This window comes from Podarcis bocagei (genome assembly GCF_964188305.1).
Source record: "Podarcis bocagei genome assembly, chromosome: 11".
Classification (NCBI taxonomy): Eukaryota; Metazoa; Chordata; class Lepidosauria; order Squamata; family Lacertidae; genus Podarcis; species Podarcis bocagei.
In genome coordinates, this window is record NC_138136.1 from 3,141,183 (window position 1) to 3,159,512 (window position 18,330).

Consider the following 18,330-nt stretch of genomic DNA (forward strand, 5'->3'; position numbering starts at 1 on the left):
TCTGGGAATATGGCTGACCCCAAAAAACATTGATTTATATCAGAACAATTACATTCAGGTGTGGAACGGAATTAAGAAAGATTTAGAAATCTGGGCGAGACTGAAACTGTCTTTTTGGGGCAGAATTTCAACGATCAAAATGTGTGTGCTCCCAAAGATGATATTTTTGTTTCAAATGATCCCTATAATTAGGGGAATAAATGTGTTTAAAGAGTGGCAAAGAACACTTTCGAGATACATCTGGCAGGGCAAGAAGCCCAGAATACAATATAAGCTACTGACAGATGCCAAGGAAAGAGGCGGTTTTGCCCTGCCAGATTTAAAACTATATTATGAGGCGTCTTGCCTTTGTTGGTTAAAGGAGTGGATAAAACTGAATAACAACAAATTACTAGATTTAGAGGGTCATGATAACAGGTTTGGGTGGCACGCCTATTTATGGTTGGAGAAGAAGAAAGTCCACAGAGGTTTTGCTAATCATGTTATCAGGGGTTCTATAATAGAGGTTTGGGACAGGTATAGAAACATTTTGGAATTTAAAGTCCCGCACTGGCTGTCACCACTGGAGGTAATGTCGGTAAAGAAAATTAATATGAGGCCAAATTGGATAACATATGGCGAGTTGGTAGTGAAAGAGGGGGGAAAATGGAAATTGAGGCCATATGAACAAGTTAAAGATCAGGTTTACGATTGGATGCATTACTTCCAGACAAATGCAATGTTTAACAAAGATCTTAAAGAAAGAGGCTATATAGAAAAAGCGTCCAAATTCCAATCAGAAATAATCGACAATGATGTTAGAATAATTTCGAAAATGTATAAAATACTTTTGGAATGGCAGACAAAAGATGAGGAAATAAAATCGGTCATGATCAGGTGGGCCAGAGACTTTGGTTACAATATACAACTAGAGGATTGGGAAAAGGTATGGAACGAAAATATGAAATTTACTGCATGCACAGCACTTAAAGAAAACATAATGAAGATGGTATACAGGTGGTATATCACACCGAAAAAATTGGCAAAAATGTACAAAACATGTAATAGGTGCTGGAAATGCAAAGAAAAAGAGGGATCTCTATTCCACATGTGGTGGGATTGCAGGAAGGTGAAGGGTTTCTGGGATATGATTTATGGAGAATTGGAAAAGATGTTTAAATATTCGTTTGCCAGGAAACCAGAATCCTTCCTGTTAGGAATAACTGGAAGAGAGATAAGAAGACGGGACTATAAATTGTTTCAGTATGCTGTTACAGCGGCAAGAATACTATTGGCCCAGAGGTGGAGGCAGGAGGAATTGCCAACTCTAAATGAATGGAGGATGAAACTTATAGATTACGCAGAATTGGATAAGATGACTGGAAAGATAAGATATCAGAAAGATCAAAAATTTGTCGAGGACTGGGGAAAGTTTGTGGAATATCTGGAAACAGTATGTGATAAACAAATAACGCTAGTGGGGTTTAAAGAGACTTTGTAATATCTTAAGATATATTGCAAGACAAAAATCTGAGAAGTGAAGGTTAACGGTAAATCGGCAATATTATATAGAAAATGCGGGGAAATAGAGGAAATGGACGATTGTGGGAGGTGCTGGTGGAAGTACAAAAATTGTAAATCTGTAAATATGGTTGTAACTAATATAAGTAAAGAAAAACCGAATAAAAATTTAATTGCAAAAAAAAAAAAAACAAAGAACCAAGCAGAAGGCCTTCTCAGTAGTGGCACCTGCCCTGTGGAACATCCTCCCATCAGATGTCAAGGAAATAAACAACTACTTCTAAGTATATAGAATCATAGAATCATAGAGTTGGAAGAGACCACAAGGGCCATCGAGTCCAACCCCCTGCCAAGCAGGAAACACCATCAGAGCACTCCTGACATATGGTTGTCAAGCCTCTGCTTAAAGACCTCCAAAGTAGGAGACTCCACCACACTTAGAAGACATCTGAAGGCAGCCCCTTATTGGGAAAATTTTAATGTCTGATGTTTTACAATTTTTTATGCATGCTGCAAGCCACCCAGAGTGACTAGGGAAACCCAGCCAGATGGGCGGGGTATAAATAATAAAGTTGTTGTTGTTGTTGTTAAAACCACAACAACCAGTAGTTTGGAAAGGTATATTGGATTTGGTTTCCTGCTCTTCCTTCCTTACCAAGCAGCTGATTGTAGTGTCCTTTTTTCTTTAGGGTCTGTGTTGTCACAGCCCGGGGTGTTCCATTTCCTCTGTGTGAGAGTGGCACCAGTGTGTTTAGCACACCACACAAGTGACATACCTGCTATGGGATTTGATTTCACTTCAGAGGAACATGCTTCATTGAAACACACATTAAAGGAGCCCCATAGATAGACGTCTGCACATGAACCCTGAACCAGCATGGAAGCGACCCCAAAAGCAGTAGGGTGTGTCGTTAGGGGGGTATTAGATGTGTTTTCTGTACATCAGAGCAGTTTATAATATTAATGTACATTACGATTCTCGTTGTAAAGTGGTTTTCTGGTATCCCTCTGATAAAAGCTGATGCCCTGCCAATGGATCTAGGGGGGTGTTTCATTCAATGGGATAATTGCTTCAATCAATAAAATGTTCAGCATAGAGGGAAACTTAATCTTAGACTAAACAGAACACCAAAAATAATCCTGAGCGGCAGGAAACAATTGATCCTGCCTAGCAAGGAACTGTCTCTTCTCATTATAAATCTTAGGGCATTACATTTTAACTGATTTATTTTATTTTAAATATGAAAAGCTCTTCCTGGGCTTTAAGGCTCCCAGAGCCCTAAAAGAAGGCATTCCTGTGTAGCAGGAATATCAGTGTGAGAGTAATTAAGTTTGCTGAGACTGTTTCCACAAAAAACATATTGTGGAGATAACAGCACCCTTTTCATGAGTTGGCCAAAAGACAACAAGCTGTCACAATTTTTAGTACAAATTGGCAGAAGTGCTGTAATATTATTATCATGCAGCAACCTCTGATCATTGTATGTAAGGTATTTGTGCCATCACTTCAATACCTTTTTCTTACAGATTGTAGTTGTTTGTCAGGTTTGACCTTTTTACTTCTGGCCCTGCAAATTTATCAACTTTGACATTTCAAGTGACACAGGAAATAAGTCTGCCAGAGCCTAGCAGGTTCCTTTTGTGTGTCATTCAGGTAGGAGACTTGAATTCATACACAGATTATTTAGATTGTGGACCTTTGGATGGGCAAGGAGCCTATCTTGAACCCATGGAATAAGGCTACATTATCAATAAATATTTATATAATTCTAAAACTTAACAAAATCCCAGCTTTCAAAAAAAAATGTCCAGAGGCAATCACAAAAATTATAGACAAATAATGTTCAATAATGGACAAGATGTTGAAATTGTGGTTGAGAGTTTTAAACTAGGAAAGTCAGAATCTGCCTCAGACTGACAGTCTATGCCCCTGTTACTAGGGTCAACTAAGTTTTCCCCCGTGCCTCTGGTAAATGACTGTGCCTGTGTTTTGCTTGGAGTAGGAATGACTTTTTAATCTTTTGTTAGTGTGGCTTGCTAGAGTTTAATTTTGCCAACCTTCAGCTCTCTCCTCAGGGTTTATTGGCATTGCATCTGAGTGGGGAGGTAGATGCTACAGTTACTTGTTCAGTCGGCATTTTTCAGTCCAACAACCTAAATGCAGACATCTTTTAGTGATGTATTTTAGGGCTACATTTGCAAAAAATACATATTTTGCGAGAAAACATATTCCAATTTAATTTACATTTTCATGTGGTTTTTAAAAATTACCAATTGATATGAGCATGCATATTAAGGTACCATGTAAGGCACACTTGTCATCTCACACATTATAGCTGCTGATCCTTCCAGGATGCCAGAACAAACCTGCTCCTATTTTTACATGTGAAATGATGGATAATACATCACCAGTTCCTTCTCCTTTTCCTGCAGGGCACCATCTCTTTGGATATAGGTATGTGACCACCTATATGTAGCCAAGCAGGACTACTAATGAGCAAGAGGGAGGTAGCCCACACAGACAAATCAGAAGAGTTGTACGAATTACACACACACACACACACACACACACACACACACACACAACAACAACAACAAACAAATAAACAACCTTGAGGGGGAAAACCCAAGGGCAGAAGCCCCAAAACAGACTGATAAAGATTGGGCATGCTAAGTGGACATAGAATGCTGACTGTTGGAGAGTGATAGAATGGATTATTTTGAAAGATGTGGCAGATGGGCTGAAACACTGAACAGTCCATGCTGCAATATTCTGTGGCAGACCCCACTTGTGACTCCTAAAAAGCAATGCAGCCTATCCCTGCTGGGCTCCTACTTCCTTGGTAACATAAGAATCTGCACTCCCCAATCTCCTTTGGAACAATCCTAAAACAGTTTACATTGCCGGCTCACAGCCACCGTGGTTGCTTCTAAGCCGTGGGGATTCGAACCATGTGCAGGCCAAACCCTAAGCACTGCCTTGCACAGGCTGTTCAGGGTTCAAGAAATAGTTCCCCGTATGTGTTCCTTTTCTTTGTTTTCATAGGCCGAGAGTTTTTGTAAAAAGCAGGAATAATGCTGCCTGACATGTGGCAGATTAAAAGCATAACAAAACTAGTCTCATGAGGATGACACAAAAGAAGGTTTGTAATGAGCGCCATATATATATATATATATATATTTGCTTTCGTAGATTTTCACGGGTACAGGAATGCAGGTTTTGGTGTCTTCGGGTGTCTTCCCGTGTAAGAGTTGGGGTGTCTAGGCGACGTTTCGACGAGGTCTCACTCGTCATCTTCAGGCTGGTGCTTTCGGCTTCTTGTTACTAGAACAGAGCAGGATCTCAGTGTTTGAGTTCCTATAATCTACTAATCTACAAAAAACCTGATGGCTCCCTAGGACACACTATCTACCAGAAAAAAACACACACCAACCGCTACTTACATGCACAATCACACCACCACCCTGCACAAATAAACTCCGTAGCCAAGACTCTCATCTCCAGAACCAAACGCCTGGCTGACAAAGACCACTTGACAACTGAGTTACAGAATCTCTCAAATGTGTTAATCGCCAACGGATACCAGCAAAACAGGGTTACGAAGCTAATCCAAAAAGAAACACCCCCCAAAAACCAAGACACAGAAGAAAACAATGGCATGGCCCTCCTTCCTTATATCAAGGGCACTACAGATAAAATTAGCAAAATCCTCCATAAACACAATATCAAAACAGCCTTTTGCACCAACCAAAAAATAGCCAATATCCTCAGAAACCCAAAAGATAAAATCCAGTTAGAAAACCAAGGGGTCTATGAAATACCCTGCAAAGTCTGCCCAGCCACGTACATTGGACAAACAAACAGACGAATAAATGCACGTATCGCAGAACACAAGAATGCCGTCAAAAAAGAAGAAAAAACTTCCTCTCTTTACCAACACATGAAAGAAACAGGACACGAAATTAATTTTGCAGATTCCAAATTGCTCTTTAACATGGAACATCACCACAAGAGAATAATCATGGAAGCCATCGAGATAGAGAAACACCCTCACAACATGAACAAGCGTGACGACACGTCCCGCCTGCCAGACATCTGGAAATTAGCCCTCCCCACAAAGACCGACACCAGAACCAGAGGCACACAGAACGCCATCTCCAATCAACCACACCAGACCCAAACCCAGACCCTCTCCACAGATAAATTACAGACACCATCCAGTAGCCAAACCATAGTGGCACCTCCGGATGCTGCACCCCCCTGCAATCCCTACACAGATCTGGCTGGCACAGGGCACAAAACCACAGCTCGCCCCTATACACGAAGCCAAGCCAGAGCACAACTAAGTGCAGTACAGCCATCTTCTCAGAAAAACTCTTCACAAGCTCAAGAGGTCAAGACACGAAAGCTTTAGCAACTAATCCACACCTAATGACCCTCCTAAGTGGTACTCAGAATATCACTCAAGAAATCACTCAAGATATCCCTCAAGTAATTAATGAACAAAAGAAGAAAAGGCACACTAACCTGGGAACTTCCTCTCTGCCCAGAACGTTGGAGGCTATATACCACACCCCCTCAACAGTATTTATAGGAACTCAAACACTGAGATCCTGCTCTGTTCTAGTAACAAGAAGCCGAAAGCACCAGCCTGAAGATGACGAGTGAGACCTCGTCGAAACGTCGCCTAGACACCCCAACTCTTACACGGGAAGACACCCGAAGACACCAAAACCTGCATATATATATATATATATATATATATATATATATATATATATATATATGGTTTTGGTGTCTTCGGGTGTCTTCCCGTGTAAGAGTTGGGGTGTCTAGGCGACGTTTCGACGAGGTCTCACTCGTCATCTTCAGGCTGGTGCTTTCGGCTTCTTGTTACTGGAACAGAGCAGGATCTCAGTGTTTGAGTTCCTATAAATACTGTCCTATAAATACTGTTGTTGAACTCAAACACTGAGATCCTGCTCTGTTCCAGTAACAAGAAGCCGAAAGCACCAGCCTGAAGATGACGAGTGAGACCTCGTCGAAACGTCGCCTAGACACCCCAACTCTTACACGGGAAGACACCCGAAGACACCAAAACCTGCATTCCTGTACCCGTGAAAATCTACGAAAGCAAATATATATATATATATATATATATATATATATATATATATATATATATATATATATATATACACGCACACACCAGCCCTTTCTTTATTCCAGACATTGCTGTTTCCTCATAATATCTACAAAAAAGGCAACATCTGCATTAGTAAGTTCCACATCCCAGTGTATCTTAGGCACACTAACTTAGAGCCTCCCAAGGCAATTACTTGTCTATATGTCACAAATGATATCCCCAAGTAGTTTGACATTTCATCTATTGAAATGACTATAGTATGCGTGTCTCTAAGCAAGATAAAAGCCTTTCATCTTACTAATGCAACAGCAGTATGTCATTTTGGCAAATCTGATATGTCCCATTGTGAAAAGAGCTAAGCTTTCTCCAGCATGGCTTATAATTCCAGGAAAGGCTCCATGTATAAAAGAATGAACTGAACAACACAAATAGGGCTCCAGAAACCAAATGTGGGGCTCTCTCTTCTCTTTACATGAAAGTCATGGAGAAAAAACCCAAGAAGGAGGAGGAGGAGGAGGAGGAGGAGGAGGAGAAGGGATTTGAGTCAAAATCTAGGCACTCTCTTTCTGATCAAGAAATGCGAGATTATTTGCTACAGGAGTAATTTAAGGAGACATTACCATTCTGTCTTTGTACCAGCTCCACTGGATCTTAACAAAATAAGGTTATGGCCTTACAAAATGCATGAACCATGTCAGATTTCTTAGGTCACATCCGCACCATGGATGCTATTCAACTAAGCAGTTGCACTAGCACAATGGAGTCTCCTACCTGCCATGCGCACGTGAGCCATCCCCAGATCTGCGCTGGAGGGTTGAGGCAACTCCCACTGTAGGAACTGAAATTTGAGAGTTGATTCAAATATATGACTGTTGACTGGTAACACTAATGTTCCAACAACAACAACAACAACAACAATAATGTGTGCCAACATGACAATTGTTGATTCATAATAATTCAACATGATAATTCAACCATGTAGGTTTGTATTGCTACAGCAATGTTTAAAATAGTTTCATATATTCATTGGCAGGTTTTATGGAACTGGAAGGTTGTCAGAAAGACTTTAAGAAGAAGAAGGTTTGAGCATAAAGGAGGATACAATGCAAATCAAACAATATGAGGCAGTCAAGTACAATGTCGATAATGCTTGGAGAAAAGGAAGAGACGATGGAAAGAATGGTCTCAGTAGTGAGACTGCGAGGAAGTGAAACTCATATGGACAGGACAGGCAGGAAGTGAGGGTTGCTCTATCACAGCAGATGAATGTGAGGATATTGCTTGAATGTTTTTAAACAATTGTGAAGTATGTTTTGACAGAAGAAAGTGGTAATGGCAAGCGAGATGAAGAATTGCTTCTTTACTGCAATGACATCCCCAAAGGATTGATGGATTGATGCCCCTTCCAGTAGGGGTTTTTCTTTCCCCCCTCCTTTTTTCTTTTTTAAATAATTTTTATTAAGTTTTCCATTTAACAATCCAATCATATCACATTAATTAATCCGAATTATACCAATACATATCATAAAATCCAAATATTTTGCCAAAATTTTTTCAATTTTTGTTGGGGGTACCCATGCTTCGAGCTCTGTAAGGGTCCAATCATCTCATATTTCTGCTGCTTTGATGTTCACCAGTCCCATCTTCCAATCTTCTTGTTGTTATTGTTTTTCTTCTTAATAACCTCTGAGTTGTTTCCACAAGTGAGTTGTAGCAAACATTATTATGTTCCTGTGTGGATTTTCACACTGATCCAAAAGTCCTATTCGGGCGGCAGGTGCCATTTCGACAGTTCCAATGAAATAAAGTCTAAGTGTCTGTTCATTAATTTTCCCAGACCACTTGCTCCATAAATCAGCCTTTCCACGGGAATTCTTGCCAGATCAGACGTAGAATTCAAACATAGAATCATAGAGTTGGAAGAGACCACAAGGGCCATCGAGTCCAACCCCCTGCCAAGCAGGAAACACCATCAGAGCACTCCTGACATATGGTTGTCAAGCCTCTGCTTAAAGACCTCCAAAGTAGGAGACTCCACCACACTCCTTGGCAGCAAATTCCACTGTCGAACAGCTCTTACTGTCAGGAAGTTCTTCCTAATGTTTAGGTGGAATCTTCTTTCTTGTAGTTTGGATCCATTGCTCCGTGTCCGCTTCTCTGGAGCAGCAGAAAACAACTTTTCTCCCTCTATATGACATCCTTTTATATATTTGAACATGGCTATCATATCACCCCTTAATCTCCTCTTCTCCAGGCTAAACATGCCCAGCTCCCTTAGCCCTTCCTCATAAGGCATCGTTTCCAGGCCTTTGACCATTTTGGTTGCCCTCCTCTGGACACGTTCAAGTTTGTCAGTGTCCTTCTTGAATTGTGGTGCCCAGAACTGGACACAGTACTCCAGGTGAGGTCTGACCAGAGCAGAATACAGTGGCACTATTACTTCCCTTGATCTAGATGCTATACTCCTATTGATGCAGCCCAGAATTGCATTGGCTTTTTTAGCTGCCGCGTCACACTGTTGGCTCATGTCAAGTTTGTGGTCAACCAAGACTCCTAGATCCTTTTCACATGTACTGCTCTCAAGCCAGGTGTCCCCCATCTTGTATTTGTGCCTCTCATTTTTTTTGCCCAAGTGCAAATACTTTACATTTCTCTCTGTTAAAATTCATCTTGTTTGTTTTGGCCCATTTCTCTAATCTGTCAAGGTCGTTTTGAAGTGTGATCCTGTCCTCTGGGGTGTTAGCCACCCCTCCCAGTTTGGTGTCATCTGCAAATTTGATCAGGATGCCCTTGAGTCCATCAGCCAAGTCGCTGATAAAGATGTTGAATAAGACCAGGCTCAAGACAGAACCCTGTGGCACCCCACTAGTCACTCTTCTCCAGGATGAAGAGGAACCATTGATGAGCACCCTTTGGGTTCGGTCAGTCAGCCAGTTACAAATCCACTGAGTGGTGGCATAGTCAAGACCGCATTTTACCAGCTTCTTTACAAGGATATCATGGGGCACCTTGCCAAATGCCTTGCTGAAATCAAGGTAGGCTACATCCACCGTGTTCCCTTCATCTACCAGGCTTGTAATTCTGTCAAAAAATGAGATCAAGTTAGTCTGACATGACTTATTTTTCAGAAATCCATGCTGACTATTGGTGATCACAGCATTCCTTTCTAGGTGCTCACAGACTGTTTGCTTAATGATCTGCTCCAGAATCTTCCCTGGTATTGATGTCAGACTGACTGGGCGGTAATTATTTGGGTCCTCTCTTTCCCCCCTTTTTGAAAATAGGGACAACATTTGCCCTCCTCCAGTCTGCCGGGAGTTCGCCTGTTCTCCAGGAATTCTCAAAGATGACTGCCAGTGGTTCTGAGATCACATCTGCCAGTTCTTTTAATACTCTTGGATGCAGTTCATCTGGCCCTGGAGTCTTGAATACATCTAAACTAGCCAAGTATTCTTGTACTATCTCCTTAGTTATTCTGGGCTGTGTTTCCTCTGCTGAATCATTTGCTCCAAATTCTTCAGGTCGGGCATTGTTTTCTTTATCGGAGAAGACTGAGGCAAAGAAGGCATTGAGGAATTCAGCCCTTTCTGTGTCCCCTGTTTGCATTTCACCATCTTCTCCTCTGAGTGACCCCACTGTTTCTTTGTTCTTCCTTTTGCTACGAACATACCCATAAAAGCCTTTTTTGTTGCTTTTAACCTCTCTAGCAAGCCTGAGTTCATTCTGTGCTTTAGCTTTTCTGACTTTGTGTCTACATGTGCTGGCTATTTGTTTGAATTCCTCTTTGGTGGTTTCCCCCCTTTTCCATTTTTTTGTACGCATCCTTTTTTAATCTTAACTCAGTTAAAAGTTCTTTAGATAGCCACCCTGGCTTATTTAGGCACCTTCCATGTTTCCGTCTCATTGGTATTGCCTGAAGTTGTGCTTTTACTATCTCCCTCTTAACAAACTCCCAGCCATCATGAACTCCCTTTCCTTTTAGTATTACTGTCCATGGGATCTCACCCAGCACTTCCCTAAGTTTTATGAAGTCGGCTTTCTTAAAGTCAAGAAATTGAGTCCTAGTATGCTTGGCTGCTCCTTTCCTCTGTATAGTAAACTTCAGAAGAGCATGATCACTCGCGCCTAATGATCCTTCCACTTCTACCCCACTAACCAGGTCACCAACATTGGTTAGGACCAGATCTAAAATGGCTGTTCCTCTTGTTGCTTCTCCCACTTTCTGGACAATGAAGTTGTCTGCAAGGCCAGTGAGGAATCTGTTTGACCTTATGCTCTTGGCTGAGTTTGACATCCAACAAATATCCGGGTAATTGAAGTCCCCCATTACTACTATCTCCCTTCCTTTTGCATGCTTGGCCATCTGTTCCAGGAAGGCATCATCTATGTCCTCCGTTTGGCTTGGGGATCTATAGTAAACTCCTACAATGAGGTCTCTGTTATTCTTCTCTCCCTTAATTTTGACCCAAATGCTCTCACTTTGGCTTTGAGGTTCTAAATCTTGGATCTCTTCACAGGTATACACATCCCTGACATATAACGCCACTCCTCCTCCTTTCTTATCTGGTCTGTTTCTCTGAAATAGATTGTATCCCTCCATTATTACATTCCAATCGTGGGACTTATCCCACCAGGTTTCAGTGATGCCTATTATGTCATAATTAGTTTGCTGTACCAAGAGCTCAAGCTCATCTTGTTTATTTCCCATGCTTTGCGCATTAGTGTACAGACATTGAAGTCCATTAATCATTCCCCCGTGTCTCTTATTTAAGGATTTTTCCTCCCACCACTAGGTCATCAACCTAGTGCTGTTTGCTCCATTTGGTCTATGACATTTGGATGATCATCTTCATCAATTGATAGACTCCTACCTTCAGGAGCACTGTCTCCCTCCCCCACATTAGTCAGTTTAAAGCCCTCCTGATGAGGTTTCTGAGATTTTTGGCAAAAACATTCCTCCCAACCGTTGTGAGGTGCAGCCCATCGCTTGCCAGAAGTCCATCTTCAAGAAGCTGCAGTCCGTGATCTAAGAATCCAAACCGTTCCTGTTTACACCATTTGCGAAGCCAACTGTTCACTTCCACTATTTTTTCCTCTCTCCCTGGGCCATGTCGTTCAACTGGGAGGACAGATGAGATGACAATTTGTGCATTTAATTGCTTCAATTTCCTGCCGAGAGCCTCGTAGTCTCTTTTGATCTTCTGGAGGCTATTGCTTGCAGTGTCATTGGTTCCCACATGAACCAAGAGGAAGGGGTATTTGTCAGTGGGTTCTATTTAGACTTACTTTGTTCCTGTTCAATCAGTTGAATTATCATGTCTCTGATATTTGTGTACCTAGTTCACAACTCAAGTTAGAGTGGTCATAGGGTGCCAGAGGATAGTCCTCAAAGTGAGGGAGACTTCTGTGTGAAGGGGTGTCCAGTCCATATCTAGTTTAAAGCAGGCTTCCCAAACCTGGTGTCTTCCAGAGACTTTGGATTACTGCTCCTATCATTCATGACCATTGACCATGCTTTATGGGAATGATGGGAGTTGTGGTCCAAAACATTTGGAGAAAACAAATTGGTCTTGCCTTCCTGAGTGTGCTCACATAAGGGGCTCTTGTCTGATTCAGTAGGCACTGTGGAAGGTATGGTGATATTATTGGGGGTTTATCCACAGAAAATGAGCAGGTTGAGAAATCAGGTGAAGAGAACACAGAAGAGGTCTGAGGGGCCCCCAAGTAGAGCAGCCTACATAAGAAGTTAAGCTGAACCTTCCTTGGGTAACCATCTGTTAAGTTTCTGAGGTAAAAAAGTAAAGGTAAAGGTAAAGGACCCCGGGATGATTAAGTGCAGTCAAAGGCAACTATGGGTTGCGGCGCTCATCTCACCTCAGGCAGCTTTCTGGGTCATGTGGCCAGCATGACTAAACCACTTCTGGCACAATGGAACACCATGATGGAAGCCAGAGTGCATGGATACGCTGTTTACCTTGCCACCGCAGTGGTACCTATTTATCTACTGACGCTGGTGTGCTTTTGAACTGCTAGGTTGGCAGGAGCTGGGACAGAGCAACGGGAGATCACCACCGTTGTGCGGATTTGAACCACCGACCTTCTGATCAGCAAGCCCAAGAGGCTCAGACGTTTAGACCACAGTGCCACCCGCGTCTCTATGTTTCTGAATACTTGGTTATTCTGTCACCCTGTTCTCTGACTTGCTCATTGACCTTCGATCCAGGTTTGTGCTTTGTTTTCCGTTCTGAGTGCTGGTTGATCTCACAGTCCCTAGTTCCTAGCTTCTGATGCAATGTAAGCTGCTGCCTGTGGCTGAGTCCCAGCAGCTAGAAAGTTAGCATGCACCTCTTTAAAGAATCACAGACCTACCTCTTCTTCAGGTAAGAGCCTGAACCTTCATCACAGAGTCCCAGTGAGGATAAATTAGATAAGAAATACAAAGCATTTTGTAGACCAAAGAGTGACATAGATGTGATAACATAATCATATTACACTTTGAAATTTGAATTAAAAGCAAAACAAGCGCCACAACCTCAGTATTCACCAGTCTTGGTGGTTTGAATCCTCTGCAATCCTTTGAAGTTCAGATTGAATAGTAACTTTCAACTTCAGGAAATGTATATGAGTCATATGCATTTATTCATAATATACACTGCGGGAAACAGATATCAAGGATGACATCTATTTTCTGGCCCCAACCACAATTCTGCTGCATCTTATGTCAAGTCAGAGAAGAAATCAGTAAGTAGACACTTCAGGAATTACTCATTGCTCTGTGCCTCTAGCAGATTCTGGTAGACGAAGTGACAGTACATCTTGAACATCTTGCACAACCAAGCATGAAAGCAGTTATAATACTTTCCTAAGTGCCCAGTTTGAAAAGATACAGGTAGTGTGCGGAAACTGCCTATTTACATGCTTTTGTTTCCTGAATATGTACAACTTTCAGGAAGTTCTGTACACATTCAGCACTACACGGAAAAGACAGCTATTGCCACAGAGGTTGAAGCATTGTCAACTAAACCAAAGCTCCATGTGCTTGGTTGCAAATACCATCCTCATTCTCATGTAAATCTACCTCCACGGAAATGAATTGCGTGAACCAAATAAGCATGGAAAGCAGATTGAGAGTATATGGGTAAAAAGTGTAGGAGAGAGAAACAACAGTGACCTTACTGTGGGGGTCTGCTATATTGAAGATTTGGGTGATGCCTTCCTAGAGCAGATTACCACACATTCAAAAAGGAGACATATAGTAGTCATGGGAGACTTCAACTTCCCCAATATAGGTTGGAATGCAAACCAAGAATGTAAGGTCTGACAAATTCTTTCCCCAGAAGGTGGAAGAAGCAACAAGGGGATCATCTGTCTTGGACCTGGTCCTCAGCAACAAAGAGGAACTGATCGACAAAGTGGAAGTACTAAGAAACTTGGGAAGAAGTGATCATGTCCTCCTGGATTTCATACAGAGGCAAGGGAAAGCTGAGTGTAGTCAGACATGCATTCTAGACTTTAAAAAAGCTTAAGGAGCTACTTGAGTGAGAGAGCCAGTGTGGTGTAGTGGTTAAGAGTGGTAGTCTTGCAATCTGGGGAACTGGGTTCGCATCTCTGCTCCTCCACATGCAGCTGCTGGGTGACCTTGGGCCAGTCACACTTCTTTGAAGTCTCTCAGCCCCACTCACCTCACAGAGTGTTTGTTGTGGGGGAGGAAGGGAAAGGAGAATGTGAGCCGCTTTGAGACTCCTTAAAGGGAGTGAAAGGCGGGATATCAAATCCAAACTCTTCTTCTTCTTCTTGGTGAGATCCCATGGTCAGAAATTCTCAAAGAGAAGGGAGTCCAAGATGGATGGGAGTTTCAAAAGAAGACATATTGAAGGCACAAATTCAAACAATTCCAACAAGAAAGAAAAATGGGAGGCATCTAAGGAGTTGCATAAAGAGCTTACAGATGAGCCGAGAGTTAAGAAGGGCATGTATAAGAAATGCAAGAAAGGGGAAATCACAAAGGAGGAGTATACATGAATAGCCAACAGTTGCAGGTGGGAGGTCAGGTTGGCTAAAGCACAGAATGACTAGCAAGACTTGAAAGAGAGGTTAAAAATAATTTAAAAAGTTTCATTGGCTATGTCCAAAGCAAGAAGAAGAACAAGCAAGTCATAGGTCCTCTGCATGGAGAAGAAAAAGCAATGCTATTGGGTGACAGAGAGAAGGCAAAACTACTCAACACCTTCTTTGCCTCTGTCTTCACCCAAAATGAAAGTGATGCTCAACCTGGTGATAACAGAGTAAGTGATGTAAGAAGGGAACTGCAGCCCAAGATAGGTGAAGAGGTGGTAAGGGAACACCTAGCTACTTTAAATGAATTTAAATCTCCAGGGCCTGATGAGCTGCACACCAAGGGTACTAAAGGAGCTTGCGGACAAATTTCATAGCCTTTGTCTATTATCTTTGAGAATTCTTGGAGAACAGGTGAGGTCCCTGCAGACTGGAGGTGGGCAAATGTTGTCCACATCTTCAAAGGGGGGGGGGGAGGAAGTACCCAGTCTGACCAACTTCTGAATGGTGAGCTTGACATTGATATCAGCAAAGGTCCTAGAACAGATAATTCAACAGTCCGTGAGCACTTAGAAAAGGATGCTGTCATTACTAAGACCCAACACGGGTTTCTCAAAAATAATGCATTGCTTTCTTCTTTGGATGGGGTTACAAGCTTGATGGATCAGGGGAATTCTGTGAGTGTACTATATCTTGATTTCAGTAAGGCTTTTAACAAAGTTCCCCATGCTATTCTTGTGAGGAAGCTGGTAAAATATGGGTTGAACAAGGGAAGTGTTAGGTGGATTTGTAGCTGGTTGACTGATTGAACTCAAAGAGTACTCATTAACGGTCCCATGTCATCCTGGGGAAAAGTGACAAGTGGGGTGCCGCAGGGTTTTGTCCTGGGCCCATTGTTGTTCCACATCTTTATAAACAATTTGGATGAAAGAATTGAGGGGATGCTCATCAGATTTGCAGATGAAACCAAACTGGGAGGGGTGGCAATGCCACAGAAGACAGAATCAGAATTCAAAATGACCTTAACGGATTGGAGAACTGGGCCCAAAATAACAAAATGAATTTCAGTAGGGACAAATGTACAGTTTTGCACTTAGGCAGGAAGAACCAGATGCATAAATATAAGATGGGGGACACCTGGCTTGCCAGTAGTACATTTGAAAATAATCTAGGGGTCTTAATGGAGCACAAGCTGAACATGAGTCAACAATGTGATGCAGCAGCAAAAAAAGCTAATGCTACTCTAGGTTGCATCAACAGAAGTCTAGTGTCCAGATCAAGGGAAGTAATAGAACCACTCTATTCTGCTTTGGTCAAACCACAACTAGAATACTGTGTCCAATTCTGGGCAGCACAATTTAAGAAGGATGTTGACAAGCTGGGATGTGTGCAGAGAAGGGCAACCAAGATAATCAAGGGTCTGGAAACCAAGCCTTGCGAAGAATGACTGAGGGAGCTGGGTATGTTTAGCCTGGCAAAGAGGAGACTGAGAGGAGATATGGTAGCCATCTTCAAATATCTCAAGGGCTGTGACATGGAAGAGGGAACAAGCTTGTTTTCTCCTGCCCTGGTAGGTAGGACTTGAACCAATGGCTTCAAGTTACAAGAAAGGAGATTCCAACTAAACAGCAGGAAGAACTTTCTGGCAGTGAGAGTTGTCTGACAGTGAAACAGTCTTCTTCGGGAGGTGGTGGACTCTCCTTCCTTGGAGGTTTTTAAGCAGAAGTTGGATGGTCATCTGTCATGGATGCTTTAGCTGAGGTTCCTGCATTGCAGGGGGTTGGAGTAAATGACCCTTGAAGTCCCTTTTGACTCTACAATTCTCTTATTCTTGGTAGGGATATCCGGATAGATACCCCCTAGAACAGGAGTCAGCAAACTTTTTCAGCAGGGGGCCAGTCCACTGTCCCTCAGACCTTGTGGGGAGCGGGACTATATATATATATATATATTTGGGGGGGGATGAACAGATTCCTATGCCCCACAAATGCATTTTAAATAAAAGGGCACATTCTACTCATATAAAAACACGCTGATTCCCGGGCCGTCTGTGGGCTGGATTTAGAAGGCGATTGGGCCAGATCTGGCCCCCAGGCCTTAGTTTGCCTACCCATGCCCTAGAAGGTTGCAGAATGCCATCTCCAACGGCTGGAAATCACCAACCTCCAGACAAAGCCATTCAAATATATAATTGGTGGTGGATCTGCTTAGCTGTTCTATATATTTTTATATTATAGTGTTTTATTCTATTTTAACATTTCTCATTTAATTTTTTTAGATTTTTATCCATATAATTTTGTTGTTGAGTTTTTTGGAAAACACTTTGTGGACTTTTGCTTATACAAATACTTGGATAGATAAATAAATGAACCCAAAGATTTTCGGCAAAATGCCCCACTCCAATTTTGCAGCTTACAAGATAACATTGTGGAAGGCATTTTTGCTCATCCCTAAGTCACAAATGTTTTTTATATCATAATTTTGTGTTTCTGATATTTGAGTTTCAGGAAACAGTCAAGACAAATGTTGGATATTATTGCTGGCTTGCTTGTTTTTTGGGGGGTATTGTCCTGTTTTGCAAAAAGCGCTTGCCTTTGTGTTCTCTTATTGTGCTCTGGAGAATAGTATTATTTAGCATTAATTTATTTATTTTAAAAAAACACCTTTGTGACAAAACCAAGGACTGAAAGGGGGGAAATGGCTCACAGGGGTCAAAAAAACCTACCTATTAATTAAAGAGAAGATTGAAAATGTCCCTGGAAAATTAACCTGTGTAATTTTGAAGCAAAGTCATATGAAGTCCCATTTTTGTCTCTCTCTTCATTGGAAAGTAGGCATCTTTCACTTTTGATTTAGTTGTTCGAAATACAGCAGTACGATAAAAGATTCTTTTTATGGAAATTTCTCACAGCAACACAATCAATCATATTTCCAACTCATGCACCGTCTTGAGCCCCTGAGCCTCAAAGACTTTTTTTTCCTGTGGATCTTACTTGTTAAATTAGCACTGATCAAAGGCTAAAACATTTATCATGCTTATTAGTGAATAAACCTAGCAGCAGGTATCCCAAGTGAGGAAGCAAATCCTCATTTCCTGCAAGAATGAATTGGAAATTATCCAAAGTGCTTGCAAACATTTTTCAGGAGTGACGAATTGTCAAAAAGAAAGCAGCTGCTGGATGTGTGAGCTCTAGGGTTAGAAAGGAAAGGGGAAAGGCAGGGGGGGGGAGAGAAGAGCCATGATGCAACGCTATCTTGAAACAACCCTGTAGGGAACTTCTGCCATTTGATTTACTGTAATTGCCTCTGAATTCAGTGTCAGCTGACCTTGGAATCAAGTTGGAAAATAAGTACATAAACTATTGCAGTTGTTAAATGTTCTAAGAAATGGAACAATTCTCCACACCTGCTCTTCAACTGTCGAATTTCTTTTCACTTGTAAGACTGTATAGCAGCAAACTAGAGGAAGCATCTTAGTGCTCAAGGTAAGCAGAACTCCCCCCCCCCTACTCTCTCTCTTTCTTGCTCAAGTCAGAGTGCGAATGTCTGTTCTCCCACTCTGCAAATCAATTTGGGTTACATGGGTGCCACTTAGTGGGAATGTGACAGAGGAGCAAAAGTCACACTT